The sequence below is a fragment of the Marmota marmota genome, unplaced genomic scaffold (genome assembly GCF_001458135.2).
Source record: "Marmota marmota marmota unplaced genomic scaffold, marMar, whole genome shotgun sequence".
Classification (NCBI taxonomy): Eukaryota; Metazoa; Chordata; class Mammalia; order Rodentia; family Sciuridae; genus Marmota; species Marmota marmota.
Genome location: NW_025999932.1, coordinates 2,052,442 through 2,063,902, shown reverse-complemented (window position 1 = coordinate 2,063,902; position 11,461 = coordinate 2,052,442). Strand labels below are relative to the sequence as shown.

The 11,461-nt window shown below is 46.3% G+C and overlaps 1 long non-coding RNA gene across 3 annotated transcripts; it reads left to right on the top strand.

Annotated features, from left to right (window-relative positions):
* The first annotated feature begins 6,633 nt into the window (after positions 1 to 6,633).
* Positions 6,634 to 10,044, top strand: LOC125616019. 3 transcript variants are annotated; one of them, XR_007346617.1, is made up of 4 exons: positions 6,634 to 7,050; positions 7,142 to 7,497; positions 7,901 to 8,089; positions 8,478 to 10,044. It is a non-coding gene; the product is annotated as an uncharacterized LOC125616019 (long non-coding RNA). The 3 variants fall into 3 exon arrangements; XR_007346616.1 differs by having other exon boundaries at positions 6,656 to 7,497; XR_007346614.1 differs by lacking the exons at positions 6,634 to 7,050; positions 7,142 to 7,497 and having other exon boundaries at positions 7,506 to 8,089.
* The last annotated feature ends 1,417 nt before the right edge of the window (positions 10,045 to 11,461 follow it).

Sequence of the window (11,461 nt, the reverse complement as noted above, 5' to 3'; positions counted from 1 at the left end):
AAATGTTAAAAGCTCCAACTAAGATTGCAAGTTTGTCTGTTCTTTTAATTCAGCTGCCGTATGTTTCATGTATTAGGAAACTCATGGAGCACACACATTTATGACTGCTATGTCTTCTTGATGAATTGATTCTTCTGCCATTGTGAAATGTCTCTGTACCAGAAATTCCTCATTGTCTTACGTTCTATTTATCTGGATGTAGCCGCTCCAGAGTTCTAACACCATTTCCATGATGTATATTTTCCTGTCTTCTTATTTAAACCTACTCATTTTTCCTATCCTTACAAGGCACATATTATAGACAGTGTGGACGTAGGCCTTGCTTTAAAAAGATCCAATCCAACAGCTCTGGAGTGCTTAGCCCATTTCCACTTAATGTGATTGTTGGCATGATTGAATGTTGGTCTACTCTCTTGCTATTTGTTTCCTGCCCCTGCTCATGATTTTTTGCATTCCTATGTTCCTTTTTGGGGGGGATGGGAGGATAATTGAATATTTTTTTTTAGAATTGTCTTTTTATTTCTATTTTGAATTTTCCCACAAACTTCTTTATATAATTTTCCCCATGTTTGCTGTAAAGTTGGCAGCACAGGTTCTGACTTTCCCATGGGCTGCTTAGAACTCTTATTTTGCCACTTTTTGTAAAATGCAACATAATTTGCAATCACATGTTTTCATTTATTGCGGTCTTGATCTCTATGCTACCATTGCTAAATCTATTACATCTATATAACTTATAAACACACAGGAAGGTGTCATGGCTTTTGTTTGAGAGAGACTCATGTGTTGAGGAAAGCCGTTGCTCACCCTCTGCTCCTTATTTCTGTGCTCTTCCTCCCTCTGGCCTCATTTCCCTTCCACCTGAAGCATTTCCTGCAGCATAGGCATGCAGCTGGTGCATGCTTTCAGCTTTCATTGATCTAAATACATCTTTATTTTTCTCCTATTTTAACAGGTATTTCTCCTGGGTGTAGAATCTTGTGTTGACAGGTTTCCTCCTTTTCAGCATGCTGAAGGCATTGTTTCACTGTCTTCTTATCCAAACTTTTTCCGATGAGAAGCTGGGGGTCCTTACTTCGCTGTCCCACTGTCTGGTGGCTTTTACGATTTTCTCCTTACCTGTCACTGAAACCCCAGGAGCAGTGGGCTGTGTGGCACTCAACTGCAGAAGGCGGGTGGATATTGGCTCCCTGATGGACATTAGAAGCCCAGCTGATCAGGACAGTCTGACCACAGAGACCAGAGCACTGGGAGTTGGTCTTGGTGTCCTTAGAAGTGAAACAGATAGGAAGTTTCCTGAATTCAGACTCCCTCTGGATAGATGGAGGGGTTCTAGGTCAAGTGACCAAAAGTCCAACCAGAATCATGAAACAGAATGTCAGTTCTGCCATTAGTCCCGTAACCAGAGCCCCTGAGTGAACAGGAGCTGGGGCTACTGGGCCTTGTACACTACTGAAAGTTGACTGCTAATCTTTCCTGCAGCTGTCCCCAGGGACCTGTGGCCTTTCAGCAGGGTGACTGTGCACAGTGAAAGGGTAGTCATCAGACCTTTTGTGGACTGCTGGATCTGGCTCTGAACTGACACTGATTCCAGGAGACCCAAATGTCCCTGGGGCCTCCAACCAGCGTAGGGCTGGAAGTCAGGAGATGCTCAGAGACTGAGCCAGGTCCCTCTGGCTGTGGGCCCACGGGCCTGAGCCCATCCTGCGGTTGTTTCCCAACAGGCTGTATTCAGCAAAACACCACCTGCACACCAGGCACTCAAACTCTGAACACAAGAACCTGAGGGTTAGGATGGGCAAGGGCACGGGCTGCTGGGCCGGGCCACATCGCAGCCGGCAGTGGGGTCCGGCCATCCGCGTGACTCTGGCTGGCTCCTGGCGCCTGCTGTTTGGCCACAGGTACCAGGTGCACCTGTTGGGCCCCTGAGGCTGCTTTCCTTTTATGAGCTGCAGCTGTTGTGGCTGCCGGCTGCCTGGGCACTGCCCTCCATTCACGTTTCAGGATTCCTTACCCAGTGCCTGGGCGCCCTGGCTAAATGAGTTCTCAGAACATTCTGTGCCCGTCCCTCCTCAAGTGTTTGCTGAGAAAAACTCTGAGGACACCACTGCACCAGCAACTCCGTCTCCCCCACTTACTGGAGCCCTCTATTTTGATGTGAGGATGTCACCCTGTGGTTTCAGGGTGGAGTCTATGTGACAATGACTCATGCATTTTGAATGGTGCAGGGCTGGACTGTCCTTCATCTCATTGCCTTACGAAGAGTAAGCATAAATGAAAAGCTGAAAAGCAGCAAGTGTAATCATTTATCTACTATTCTTCCTTTTTAATCCAGAAAATGGAATCCAACACATTTTGTGTCTTTATTTAATATAGACACTTGTCTAATTACCTCTAAATATTTATGTGACCCTGTATATCAAATATGAAATAATCTTTACAGGAAAAATCTCCAAATGTTCTCAATTTTACAAGATATTAAAAATCAGAGAAGCAGGACTGGGGCTGTAGCTCAGCGGTAGAGCGCTTGCCTCGCACATGTGAGCCCCTGGGTTCGATTCCCAGCGCGACATAAAGATAAACAAATAAAAATAAAGATAAAACAAATCAGAGAAGCCCAGGCTTGCCTAAGAGTACATAAAATTTGATATGATATCCCTGATTCTTAAAGCAGCCAGTTTACACAGGAAACGAGAACACAATGAGAACTGAATGGGCAGTGCGAAGCCCATGATGAGGGACCCAAGCTCTCTGTGAGGGTGTCCCTGGGTCCCCTGACCAGCGTCCTCGCCCTAGCTCCTGGCAGGGTGCCCGCACAGAGCAGGTGCTCTGTCAGTTAATGGACAGGCAACAGAGAAGGGGCTCGGCCACCCACATCTGCCTTTGTCCACGTGAGCTGACTGTAGCTGGAGACACTTACTCTGAAGCTGACCACTATGCGGAGGCCCTAGTGCTGCCGTGTGTGTCTGACTCTCTCTGTGCCTCGGTTCCTAATTGGTAAAGAAGAGCAACAGCAGGGCTGGTGAGGATTGGGCACTTTGTGTGGCCTGTCTGGGACACTGCTGGTGCCTTGGGACCCAGCGTGTTGGGCTGCTACAATCTCCCCGCCCCACAAACCCTTTCCACACTAGCCTTCTTGTCCCAGCCTTGCCTCCTCCAGTCCATTCGCTGCAGTGCCACCAGAGTCACCTTCCAGAAGCACAAAGTGGGGATTTGATTATAGGGCTCTGCAGATCACAGGGTTGTCTATTGGCCCAGACAGTTCTGATGAGGAGGCCCAGTGTTCTTCTCCACCTCCTGTCTCAACCCTTGCACACAGCCTGGGTCAACCAAACGCCGTGTTTTCAAATCAGTATGAATAAATCCTTACCTCATGAACCAAGATAAGGCCACTGAACTAGCAACCTAAATTAAGAATCAAAATTATAAACAAACAAACAAACAAACAAAAAAAAAACAGGTAGAAACATCAGATATCATGATGAAGAAAGAATATACTTATACACGAAATGACTTTAAAATATTGTCTCAATTTTGCTCTTAAAGAACTAAATGAGTTAAAGGAGGGAACCCTTCCAAATTCATTCTACGAGGCTAGTATCACCCTGATACCAAAACCTGACAGAGACATAAAAGGAAAGAAAATTTCAGACCAATATCTCTGATGAACATTGATGTAAAAATTCTCAATGAAATTCTGGCAAATTGCATACAAAAACATTAAAAACTTGTGCACCATGATCAAGTGTGATTCATTCCAGAGATGCGAGTTTGGTTCAACATACAGAAATCAATAAATGTAATCCATCACATCAATAGACTTAAAGATAAGAATCATATGACTATATCAATTGATGAAGAGAAAGCATTTGACAAAATTCAGCACCCTTTCATGTTCAAAACACTAGAAAAATTAGGGAAAGTAGGAACATACCTCAACATTGTAAAAGCTATCTATGCTAAACCCAAGGCCAACATCATCCCAAATGGAGAAAAATTGGAAGCATTCCCTCTATAAACAGGAACAAGACAGGGATGCCCTCTCTCACCACTTCTATTCAACAGTCCTTGAAACTCTAGCCAGAGCAATTAGACAAAAGGAATTAAAGGGATATGAATGGGAAAAGAAGAACTCAAACTATCCTTATTTGCTGATGACATGATTCTACACATAGAGGATCCAAAAAACTCCATCAGAAAACTTCTAGAGGGCTGGGCATGTGGCTCAAGCGGTAACGTGCATGCAAGGGGCGCTGAGTTCGATCCTCAGCACCACATAAAAATAAAATAAAGATGTTGTGTCCACCGAAAACTAAAAAATAAATATTATCTCTCTCTCTCTTTTAAAAATAAAGAAAACTTCTAGAATTATTAAATGAATTTAGCAAAGTAGCAGGATATAAAATCAATACCCATAAATCAAATGCATTTCTATACATCAGGGATGAATCCTCTGAAAGAAAAATTAGGAAACTAACCATTCACAATCGCCTCAAAAAAAAAACAAAACAAAAGAAAACTTGGGAAACAATCTGATAAGAGAGATGAAAGACCTCTACAATGAAAACTACAGAACACTAAAGCAAGAAATTGAAGAAGACCTTAGAAGGTGGAAAGATCTCCCATGTTCTTGGATAGGCAGAATCAATATTGTCAAAATGGCCATACTACCCAAAGCACTATACAGATTCAATGCAATTCCAATTAAAATCCCAATATCATTCCCTATAGAAACAGAAAAAGCAATCATGAAATTCATTTGGAAAAATAGGAGACCCAGCATTTCCAAAGCAATCCTTAGCAGGAAGAGTGAAGCAAGAGACATTATAATACTAGACCTTAATCTATACTACAAAGCTATAGTAACAAAACAGCATGGTATTGACACCAAAATAGACTTATAGACCAATGATACAGAATAGAAGACACAGAGAAAAACCCACATAAATACAATTATTTTATACTCGATAAAGGTGCCAAAACATGCATTGGAGAAAAGATAGCCTCTTCAACAAATAGTGTTGGGAAAACTGAAAATCCATATGCAGCAAATTGAAACTAAACCCTTCTCTCTCACCATGCACAAAACTCAACTCAAAGCACACCAAGGACCGACCTAGGAATTAGACCAGAGACCCTGTGCCTAACAGAAAAAGTAGGCCCAAATGTTCATCATGTCAGATTAGGACCCAACTTCCTTAACAAGACTCCTAGAGCACAAGAAATAAAATCAAGGATCAATAAATGGGATGGATTCAAACTAAAAAGCTTCTTCTCAGCAAAAAAACAATCAGTTAGGTAAAGAGAGAGCGTACATTTTGGGAGCAAATTTTTTGCCATATGCAACTCAGATTGAGCACTAATCTCCAGGATATATAAAGAACTCAAAAAACCTAACACTGAAAAAACAAAGAACCAAACAATAAATGGGCTAAGGAGCTGAACAGACTTCTCACAAGAAGATACATTTTCGACCAACAAATATATGAAAAAATGTTCAACATTCTCTAGTAATTAGAGAAATGCAAATCAAAACTACTCTAATATTTCATTTCACACCAGTCAGAATGGCAATTATCAAGAACACAAGCAATTGGGCTGGGGATGTGGCTCAAGCGGTAGCGCGCTCACCTGGCATGCGTGCGGCCAGGGTTCGATCCTCAGCACCACATACAAACAAAGATGTTGTGTCCGCCGAAAACTAAAAATAAATATTAAAAATTTAAAAAAAAGAACACAAGCAACAATAAGTGTTGTCGAGGATGTAGGGGGAAAGGCCCATTCATACATTGCTAGTAGGACTGCAAATTGGTGCAACCAATCTGGAAAGCAGTATGGAGATTCCTTAGAAACTTGGAATGGAGCCACCATTTGGCCCAGCTATCCCACTCCTAAGTCTATACCCAAAGGACTTAAAATCAGCCTTCTATTGGAACACAGCCACATCAATGTTCATAGAAGCAGCTCAATTCATGATAGCCAAACTGTGGAAGCAACCTAGATGCCCTTAAGTAGATGAATGTATAAAGAAACTGTGGTGTATATATAACACAATGGAATAGTTTTTTTAAATTTTTTATTAGTTGTTGATGGACCTTTATTTGTTTGTTTGTTTATATGTGGTGCTGAGGAACCGAGAACCTCACACGTGCTAGGTGAGCACTCAACCGCTGAGCCACAACCCCAGCCCAACACAATGGAATATTACTCGGCATTGAGAGAATAAAATTATGGCATTTGTAATTAAATGGATTGATTTGGAGACAAAACCATGCTGTTTTTGTTATCCCAAAAAACCAAAGGCCAAATATTCTCTCTGATAAGTGGATGCTGGTCTATATGGGGAGGGGCATGGGGAGAATGGAGGAATTTTGATTGGGCAAAGGGGAGGGTGGGTTGGGGAAGGGGGCTAGGGGCTGGAAAGATGGTGGAATGAGATGGACATCATTACTCTCGGTACATGTGGTGCAACTCTACCTCGGGTACATCCGGAGAAGTGAAATGTTGTGCTACAGTTGTGTACAACGTATCCAAGTGCATTCTGCTACCATGTATAACTAATTAGAACAAATACAAAAAATATAATAAAATAAAGAAGTCAGTGAGTAGAGAAAAGATGATGCCCGTGTAGCAAAATGGTAATGGATTGTGGATTGTTTTAATTTTGCCTTTATTTTTTATATTTTTATAAATTTTCACAAAGGACATAGGGTGGCTCTTAAAGTAAGAGAAATTCCCCCAACGGGAAGTGACAAGCTGATCTTGCGCCTCTGGAGGGCAGCCTGGAGTCCGGCCTGCCTGGCCCTGACGAGGTCATTTTCTACCCTGCCAGAGTCGGGAAGAGTGGCCCAGAATCCAGGCAGCTGGCCAAAGACCGAGGGGCCTGCCGCGGTGGCGCTCGCCTGTAATCCGAGCGGCTTGGGAGACCAAGGCAGGAGGATTGCAAGTTCAAAGCCAGCTTCACAACATAGGGAGGCCCTGTCTTAAAAAGCAAGCAAACGAGCAAAACCCCGAGGGCTCCGGATGGAGCCCCGCGCATTTCTTGACCAGGTAGCACCCGGGCTGTCTTCAGTTCTTGGCAGCTGTAAGATCTCTGCAGAACAGTGGAATTACGGTTTGCCTGTTCTGCTCTTGGCCTCAGGCTCGCAGCTGACAGAGGTCCGAGGCCGCATCTTCCCGCTTCCTCCTGCGGCATCGCGCGCCCGGAGCTCGGCAGGGACCCGCTGCGGCTGCGTGTCCGCTCAGAGCACCCTGGGGTCAGGGTGGACGCGGAAGCACAGGACCACAGGTGTGAGTGTGCACGGGTGCGCGTATGCACGGGCGGCCACGGGACACCGGCTGCGCTGGGCACCTGCTCCGTGCGCGGCGACGGTCAGCTGTGCCAGGGCGCCCCCTGCCGACGACACTGCCCTCGCGGCCCGAGCCCTTACCTGCCGCGCTCCTCCGGAAGCGACTGGAGCGTTTGAAGTGGCCCAGGGCGAGCCGTGCACGCACCAGGTGAGCTCTGGGCGGCGTGCGCGTGCCTGGCTCACCCGCAGCTCCCGCCTGCCTGGGGCGCGGAAAGTCAGGGTTTTACTGGGAAGGAAGTGTAGCCCAAGGCCTGTCTGGAGTTTGGAAGCGTCTGGCTCTCCTCCTCCGGGCTCTGGAGAGAAAGCCCGGAACCCGGGGAGAGCCTGCCTCTGCGTTCCTGCAGGTCCCGTGCAGACACCGCTAGTGTCTTCTACGGTGTGCGGCAGAGGCAAAGCCAGGGCTGATCCTCGGAGAGGAGGCGCCCTCCTGTCCACTGGCCTGGGGAGGGAGGAAGTGAAGTGGCCGCCAGACATCGCTGGTGCTTGTGCTGAGAAGGTAAGTCTGTTTCAGCACTTCCGAAATACTAGGGGGCAGTTTTGTCAACGTGCAGATTTTACCTCTGCCTCTGGACGGGTGCTTGCTGGAGAAGGAGAAGAGGAAACCTGGGGAGCGGAGATCAATGGGAATGCCAAACTTCTCTCAGGCTCGGACTCCAGATGTCCTTGTGCTGCCCCGTGAGCCGTCCCACCCCGTCTGATGCAGCACCTGAAGGGTCTGGACGTGCCACCCTTGGAAAATGGTACTTTGCATGCTGGATATTTCAAACGGGAGGGATTTGAGGAAGGCAGGTGCGGAAGGTCTCTCTGACCACCAGGTTGTAAGACCTTTAGGTGAGAGATGCCCTCCCTCAACCTGGAGGAAAGGAGCAGCCTGTCTCCAAAGACTGAGGAGGAGGAGGAGTGGTGCCTAAGCAGGGACCTCAGTTCCCAGCGAGCCACCCTTAGCCCGTCCTTTTCTCCATCCTGTCCCATTTATTCCCCATGACTTTCCACTCCTCGTACCAGGGGAGGAGGGGTCTTTCTTGGTTCATTGTGGAGGCTTCCCTGTCACCTAAAACTTATTCAATAGATAGAATGTACCTTAAATGAATGTGTATGCTTTTGTTTTAATCTGTCTTTTGTTATCAGGGCCCCAGCATGAACCTTGGATGGAGAGAAGAAAGACAGGTTTTATTTCTGACCCAACTCCCCATGTGACCTGGGGGTCTCTGCTTCCACACTCCACAGCAGCTCCAGGCCCACCCTCCTGTGCCCACCCTCACTGAAGTCACCAGGACCTTTGCAGGGGAGGGGAATATTCAGATACTCATGGATGTGTTTCTTAAAAACGTGTGGAAGTGTGGTCATGTTTTCATCAGGCTTTTCCAACGTGTCGCCAATGAAATATCTGACTGTTGTGCCCCGTGGGGTTTAATGTGTTAGACTGCACAGCTTGGTTACTTTTAGGGATGCACAGGATGTATTATAGCAGGCTGAACACCACACACACACACACACACACACACACACGTGCGTGCGCAGGACGCGGAGTCCAAATTATGAGAACTCTGGTAATTCAAGCTTTGCTACAACCTCTCTGCTCCAAGAACATAGCTATGGGATCAAATTCAAAAAGAGAATATTAAAAAAAGAAGACCAGTGTCTTCTGGGTCAGAAAAAAGACACAAGAACAGGGCATCAGCAGGGCTGAAGTTGAGGTCTCCCCAGGAACTATAAGCAGGATGGTACAAAAGGTGAAACTAATAATAGCCAAGTTAGGAGCATTTCGGGAAGCACAGCACGTCCACAGTGCCCCTAACAGAGACCTGAGATGATGGCACGTGGGCTTACCTTAGTCCATAGAGAGCTGAAATGGCAAGAGCTATGTCCATCAGCATGACTGTGCCCAAAACACTACAGTGGGGCAGCCACTTGAGAAGGAAATAAAGTGGGACACCATTAATTTAACATTTAAAAACAGTAGATTGGTCGTTGGCCAATTATTGCCTGAGGACCAAATTCAACCTGCTGCCTGTTTTTATAAAGTTTTATTGGAACAGAGCATTCACACTTTGCCTGCAGCTGCTTGCACACACAGGGGCAGAGTCAGACCATCATGGCAGAGACCATTCGGCCATAAAACCTGAGATATTTACCTCTGGTTCTTTGTAGAATAGGTTTGCCCACCTCCGTGACATACTATTTATGGACGTGCTTATACGCATACACACACACACACTCTAACACAGATTTGTGTTGCAGATATAAAAATTAAAATGTGCTTTTGATTAATACAAACTTTGAGAGAGAGGAAGGAAAGTGGGGCAATGTAGGTGGTCTTTTCTCATTGGAAAAAAATTTCTTAAGCAAATGTGGTAAAGTATTGATTTGCCTAAAATGGGTAATGAGTATACAATTATTTGTTATATTCTCTATACCTTTGAGTATTTTTAAAATATTTCACAATAAAGAGTATTGAGATGGTAAAAGAAGAATTAGGTTGATCTGCGAATCTGAACTTGAATGGTCCCAGCTATATTCTTATGAGACAATGTCAAGGTGCAATGCTGTGGGTCCCTCGTGCTGGCGTTTGTGTGGACAGAAGGAAGCGACCCCTCTTTACAAAAAGAGTAACTTTAATAATACCATTTTGTATTTTTGGAATTTTCTACCATGTGAATGAAAAAACAATATTAAAAGAATGCCTAGGAAAGTAGCACTTGTGTCCTGTTTTTTCTGGATGATCACGCTGTCCCCAGGTCTTGTCTCTACCATCTGCAAAAAAAAAGGTGACTGTTCAATCAGCCAGTCAATGGCACTTGTTAAGTGTCTACATGTTCCAGGAATACAGGCTACTGAGCCCTCTATTTATGGAAAAGTGCGTCATGAATCTCATCTCTGCAAACAAAGTCATGAAGCAGGAATGTGCAGTGCGGACTTGGAAGGCACGTGCTCATCTGCTAGGAATGCCAAAGTTGTGGAGACATTTATGTCCCGCTGTATGTGTCCCTGGATTCTCTGGCTGGTCCCAGGGGAGCTTTCTTGGGGATGCAGCCACAGTATGAGTGACCTGGAAACACAGCTCACAGAGGGAAGCCAGAGGTCCCTAACTGAGAGACTGGCATGGCTCTGTCCTGAGCTAAAAGCAGCAGTGCTGACTCACGTCACCAACCAGTGGCAGCACAGATCTCCTGGCTTTGGCACAGAGCTAGTACATAAGCACACCCTGTAACTGCATTGACCCTTCAGGCCTGACACCATCGAGACTCTTGAGGTTGGGTGGAGAGTAGGGTTCCACCCAGGTCAAGCATCCTTGCCAAGTTAAGAATCCTGGTTCCATTCTCCTACAGGCCACATTGCCTTACTCTTCTTTCTAGTTCAATTGAAAAGAAGACTTGTGTTTCTAGCTGGTTGGATGACCAAGTCGAGCCCTGAGCAGGTCCTTAGGTCACCGGTGTCTTAAACTGGGCCCATGGTCCCCACGAGGAATCAGATAGTGGTCTGCGTGGACACCCTCCCTACAGACCGCAAGGCACTGGCTGCGATCCTGGTCTCCTTCCTCTCTGGGGTTCGCCCCCAGGGGGGAGAAGGCAGCCACGTGGGTGTGGCCGACCTTCTGCCAGCTTCCTCCCAGGTTTGCATCTCAGCCTAGAACATGCTGGAAGGCCACGCTCACTTGCCACATGAACTTCCACCCTGACAGCCTCACCCACGGCACCTCGGCACCTAAGGCCCTGAAATGAAGTGTCAGGAGGGACGCCAGCCTTGTCCCCTTGTCCCCACAGAGTCTCCTGGTTATTTTCAGTCCATCATGCATGTGTGGAGGAATTGGGAGGGTTCACAAATGAGAAGAAAGGCACTTATTTTCCTCACTCTGCATGGAGCAGGCGGAGCCACTCCTGTGGCGGGGGCCCTGCTAGGTCATTCAGTTCGCCCAAAACCCCGTGTGCTAGGAGCTGCTTGTTCTGTTTCTGGGAGACGAGGCTCAAGGAGAAAACACCCTTTGCCAGAATCTTCCGTCTTGTAGGTACCAAGCCAGGACTCACCCTTGTCCCAGCCATGCATGCACGCTGCCTGAAGTCACCTCTGAATCCATGGAGGATCTGTCCTGGCCTCTCCCGGTTTGGGCGATG